The 6,152-nt window shown below is 44.1% G+C and overlaps 1 long non-coding RNA gene across 1 annotated transcript; it reads left to right on the top strand.

Annotated features, from left to right (window-relative positions):
* Positions 1-1,364: 1,364 nt before the first annotated feature.
* LOC106603162 (uncharacterized) lies at positions 1,365-3,305 on the top strand. Its single transcript, XR_001328379.3, has 2 exons — positions 1,365-1,542; positions 2,272-3,305. It is a non-coding gene; the product is annotated as an uncharacterized LOC106603162 (long non-coding RNA).
* The last annotated feature ends 2,847 nt before the right edge of the window (positions 3,306-6,152 follow it).

Raw genomic sequence — 6,152 nt, 5'->3', positions numbered from 1 at the left:
CCGGGCTCTGGCTGTGCCACTCAAGGACATTAAGAGACTTGTCCCGAAGCCACTCCTGTGTTGTCTTGACTGTGTGCTTAGGGTCGTTGTTCTGTTGGAAGGGAAACTTTCGACCCCGTCTGAGGTCCTGAGTGCTTTCGATCAGGTTTTTAGTCAAGGATCTCTCTGTACTTTGCTCCGGTCATCTTTCCCTCAATCCTGACTAGTCTCCCAGTCCCAGCCGCTGAAAAACATCCCCACAGCATGATGCTGCCACCACCATGCGTCACCGTAGGGATGGTGCCTGGTTTCCTCCAGACGTGACGCTTGGAATTCAGGCCAAATAGTTCAATCTCGGTTTCATCAGACCAGAGAATCTTGTTTCTCATGGTCTGAGAGTCTTTTAGGTGCCTTTTGGCAAACCCCAAGCGGGCTGTCATGTACCTTTACTGAGGAGTGGCTTCCGTCTGGCCTCTCCACCATAAAGGCCTGATTGGTGGAGTGCTGCAGAGATGGTTGTCCTTTTGGAAGGTTCTCCCATCTCCAAAGAGGAACTCTGGAGCTCTGTCAGAGTGACCATTGGGTTATTGGTCACCTCCCTGACCAAGGCCCTTCTCCCCCGATTGCTCAGTTTGGCCGGGCAGCCAGCGCTAGGAAGAGTCTTGTTGGTTCCAAACTTCTTCCATTTAAGAATGATGGAGGCCACTGTGTTCTTGGGGACCTACAATGCTGCAGAAATGTTTTGGCACCCTCCCCAGATCTGTGCCTCGACACAATCCTGTCTCGGAGATCTACAATTCCTTTGACCTCACAGCTTGGTTTTTGCTCTGACATGTGCTGTCAACTGTGGGACCTTATATAGACAGGTTTGTGCCTTTCCAAATCATGTCCATTCAATTGAATTTACCACAAGTGGACTCCAATCAAGTTGTAGAAACATCAAGGATGATCAATTGAAACAAGATGCACCTGAGCTCAATTCTGAGTCTGATAGCAAAGGGTCTGAATACTTATGTAAATAAGGCATTTCTGTTTTTTATTTTTAATACATTTGCAGACTTTTCTAAAAACCTGTTTTTGCTTTGTCATTATGGGGTATTGTGTGAAGATTGATGAGGGAAAAAAATATTTAATCAACTTCAAAATAAGGCTGTAACGTAACAAAATGTGGGAAAAGTCAAGGGGTCTGAATACTTTCCGAATGCCCTGTATATGTATTGTCTATTTTTAGTTGAACCCTGGGTTGAATTGAAACAATAGCTATTGATGACTTCGCAAATGCTACAGTATTGTATGACCCTGGGTTGATAAGCGCGGATACCGACTCTGCCGCACGAGCATGCTTTTGCGGCACAGTCGATAGCGCGCTGGACTTCGGACTAGAAGGTCGGAGGTTTGAGACTCATTTTTACCGGAAATATGGGCGGGTTCTGTTTAGGTTTTATTGTGGGGAACTTCCGGTTAAGCATTTCCGGTCAATAGTTCGCAGCTAGCCTAGATAACCAACATACTTCTCACAACTTCCCAATCATGGATTCACGCAAAACAGACATTTTATGTTCGGTAAGGGGATGACACAATAACTGGTAGAAACGAAGTCTGTTCATGGAGCAGGAGTGTTTTGACCACTAAACTTTTTTGAGGAGCGAGTTCAGTTCTAAGCCTCCTTTTGATTTGCAGTCTCTTTGGCTCAAAGTATTGAACTTGAAGAAACCACCAAACTACTGTGTGTGTTCATATCACTTCGTGAATAAGAGGCCGACTGAAGAGTGTCCTTTCCCTGAGAAGTGGCTAGGCTATGATGCTCCAGTACAGACCAGAAGGCGACATCTCATTCGGACATCACACATACAGGCAGCTGTTAGCTAGCTGTTACTCACTAGCTATCGTCACAGATGTGGTGTCCTGAATCAGGCAGAAGTTAGCTAGCTTAGCTAACTATGTTAGTAGTAGGTAGCCACTCCTAAGTCCTAACATAGTGTATGTAGCTAGCTAACTGTTGCCTAGCTTACTCACTTAGCTAGCTAGCTTGAGGACAGCCCATCTGATAGTATTGCTAGCTAACTACCCTAGCTAGTTAGTCCCTACATTGTTAGCTATTCAACAACTTCTTTCTCCCCATCCCATGATTAACCCCTTCATTGCAGGCATGCCACTGGTAATGCTCATGACATGTCTAACTAGCTAAATTATTAAATGTTAGTGTTTAATTTTTTTTACCTAACCAAGACCAGTAGGCTGTGTGTATTTTACTTTGTTGAACTTGTGGTCTCTCTTATGATTTCTTTACAGATGCAGACAACTGTGGTGATGCAGAGTCATGCCAGTGCCACCACAGCGTACAGATGCTGATACTCAATGGGAGTTTCCAGCATTGACTGATCACCGCTACGTGTCAAGAGAACCAGTCAACAAGCCCACCTGCCACAAACAAACCCAATGTGGTGGTGCAGAGCCATTGACCCACACCATCCAGAATAATGACACTAGCTCAGTGTTGTATACTGCCCTAACTCTCAGTGTTTTCTTTGACCGTGTAGCATTTCTGCAGAAATTCTACACAGCTAACTTCAGGGTGATCTTGCTGAACGCTTTGCTGTGTCCCAGGGAATAGTGAGCAGAATCCTTTCCTACTGGATTGACACAATGGAGGAGCACAAGGATCTACATTCCATGGCTGCCGAGGGAGACGATCCAGAACACAATGCCTTAGTGCTTCAAAGAGAAGTTCCCCAACACCACTTGCATCATCGACTGCCCTGAAACCACTCTTCAGAAAGCACATCATCTCGATTTCAGAGGGGAGGGTCATACAGCCACTATTTTCCAGCAATACTCTGAAGTATTTTCTCAATGTGGACTCGTTATGTTTATTTCTCTTGCACATGGAGGCAGATGCAGTAACAAGTTAATCACCCAAAACTCTGGCTTCCTGGAATACCTTAGGCCTGGCGATAAAGTTATGGCAGACAGGGGCTTCACCATCCGAGATTTGCTGTATGAGAGGAAGGTAAATCTTGCCATACCAGCCATCACTCAGAAAGGAGGCCAGCTGTCTAACGAGGATGTCACAAGCATGAGAAGGTTAGCTAATGTGCATATACATGTTGAGAGAGTTATCAGACGACTCAGGGGCAGTGGCGACCCATCATTAAGGGAAGGTGAGCCCCACGTTTATTGCAAAAACATAAATAAAAATTGGTGCTTGCCTGTTTTGCATGTTATTTTGGCTTTATTACGTGTCGCATATCAGTTTGCAAACAGTGTAAAAATATATATATATATGTGTGTATATATATCATTAAGTTAATAAAGCTGCATACAAACATGGTCTCTTTTTTGTTTTCGTAAGGCAGCTCCAGAATGCAGGTGTTTCAGCCTAGCTCAGTGCTTTCTGTGGTGGTGGTGCAAGCCAGCAGAAAATACAGAGCGTTGCGTTGTGATTGGCTCAGTGTTCTGTCACTCATTGGGACACTACGTCACTGTAAAAATTCTAGCCCTTTGGCTGCTGACATAGAGTTACATTAGAAGTGCCCATCCAAGAAGGCTCAAGGTCATTGGACACAGATAAAATGAGTCAAATCACCTATGTACATTAGCTTTGATTGGACTGATCATGTCAACATCATACTTTCAAAATCTTAGCTAGCGGTCATCATCATGAATCAAGTCAACAATCTACAGGCAAATCATTTTCAATCCTTGTCATATGAAGAGAAATAAAAGATAAAACGTATCGTGCTCATTGACCATTGGACATCAACATTACACAAAAAGTTGGAAATCGCAAATTCAACAATGAGTGGTTTGGAAGGAAGTGAGCTCAGCACGACAAGGTGAGTCCAAAAATGTTTTGTATGCTGCTGCATAAATTATGTAATATGCCAGGGAGATATGTACAGTCGTGGCCAAAAGTTTTGAGAATTACACAAATATTAATTTCCACAAAGTTTGCTGCTTCAGTGTCTTTAGATATTTTTGTCAGATGTTACTATGGAATACTGAAGTATAATTACAAGCATTTCATAAGTGTCAAAGGCTTTTATTGACATTTACATGAAGTTTATGCAAAGAGTCAATATTTGCAGTGTTGACTCTTCTTTTTCAAGACCTCTGCAATCCGCCCTGGCATGCTGTCAATTAACTTCTGGGCCACATTCTGACTGATGGTAGCCCATTCTTGCATAATCAATGCTTGGAGTTTGTCAGAATTTGTGGGTTTTTGTTTGTCCACCCGCCTTTTGAGGATTGACCACAAGTTATCAATGGGATTACGGTCTAGGGAGTTTCCTGGCCATGGACCCAAAATATCGATGTTTTGTTCTCCGAGCCACTTAGTTATAACTTTTGCCTTATGGCATGCCGGAAAAGGCATTGTTCGTCACCAAACTGTTCCTGGATGGTTGGGAGAAGTTGCTCTCGGAGGATGTGTTGGTACCATCCTTTATTCATGGCTGTGTTCTTAGGCAGAATTGTGAGTGAGCCCACTCCCTTGGCTGAGAAGCAACCCCACACATGTATGGTCTCAGGATGCTTTACTGTTGTCATGACACAGGACTGATGGTAGTGCTCACCTTGTCTTCTCCAGACAAGCTTTTTTCCGGATGCCCAAAACAATTGGGAAGGGGATTCATCAGAGAAAACGAGTTTACCCCAGTCCTCAGCAGTCCAATCCCTGTACCTTTTGCAAAATATCAGTCTGTCCCTGATGTTTTCCTGGAGAGAAATGGCTGGAGAGAAGTGGCTTCTTTGTCTTCACCTCAATGTGCGTGCAGATGCACTCACACCTGCCTGCTGCCATTCCTGAGCAAGCTCTGTACTGGTGGTGCCCCTATCCTGCAGCTGAATCAACTTTAGGAGACGGTCCTGGCGCTTGCTGGACTTTCTTGGGCGCCCTGAAGCCTTCTTCACAACAATTGAACCGCTCTCCTTGAAGTTCTTGATGATCCGATAAATGGTTGATTTAGGTGAAATCTTACTGGCAGCAATATCCTTGCCTGTGAAGCCCTTTTTGTGCAAAGCAATGATGACGGCACATGTTTCGTTGCAGGTAACCATGGCTGACAGAGGAAGAACAATGATTCCAAGCACCACCCTCCTTTTGAAGCTTCCAGTCTGTTATTCAAACTCAATCAGCATGATAGAGTGATCTCCAGCCTTGTCCTAGTCAACACTCACACCTGTGTTAACGAGAGAATCATTGACATGATGTCAGCTGGTGCTTTGTGGCAGGGCTGAAATGCAGTGGAAGTGTTTTTGGGGGATTCAGTTCATTTGCATGGCAAAGAGGGACATTCTCAACTTTTGGCCAGGACTGTATACTGTAGCTAAGAAAGTAATAACGTTACTAAGTGTATGTTGTTAGTAGCTGTTAGTAGCCCATGTAGTAAGCTGTTAGTAGCCCATGTGCCTCACACTAATAATTTGGTCCCTTTTCCCCTCATAATTTCGCTTACTGTTCTGACTTGGTGGTGCACATGTAGCCTTTAGCCTGTTTTAGCGAAATATAATTATTGAATATTGTAAGACATTTCATTGTCTGTTTATATACCCCCGTTATTTATCCTACGGTTCAGACTTGGTGTGCAGGGAGAATACTGTAAGAACAACCCATGTTCGGAATTATGTCGCTGTACATTTCAAAAGTGCTGAACAAATAATTATATTGACAACGTCCGTCCTAGCTCGCTCATGACTGTCTTAATTGAAATTACGGATTGCCTCTTATCTGCTTGTCGTTCCCTTATGCCATAGTTTGTACATCTCAATTGTCAGTAGAAACCATATTTGTTTAAACAAGTCAGCCATATCCACTACGTTTTTTAAAAAGGCAGTAAATGAGGCTGAATGATCTGTTTCGCTGCCAGACAAGGCTCCGCTGATAGCCAGATGTAGCAGTGGTAAGATGTTGGGACTCTGCTGTTGGGACAGCTTTTCTTTTCTCTCTCTCTCTCTGGGCTTGCAGAAAGCATTGGCTCCTTGACACTCACTACTGTGCCTCTACTCTCCAGACTAACCTAGGCCACCTGCTCGTTCTCCTTGCCATGTGTGGTTGCTGAGTTCCCATGGAACATGGGGAAGAGATGCTCCCGCACAAAGTTGTTTGGATTTGTTGAGGTGCGCACAGGAACCTTCTTTGCTGAGCTAGCAGTGCGTCATACCACGCATAGGAG

The sequence above is a fragment of the Salmo salar genome, chromosome 04 (assembly GCF_965601325.2).
Source record: "Salmo salar chromosome 04, fSalSal1, whole genome shotgun sequence".
In the NCBI taxonomy this organism is placed as follows: Eukaryota; Metazoa; Chordata; class Actinopteri; order Salmoniformes; family Salmonidae; genus Salmo; species Salmo salar.
Note: the sequence above shows the minus strand (reverse complement) of the source record. Positions and strands in the feature narration are given on the sequence as shown.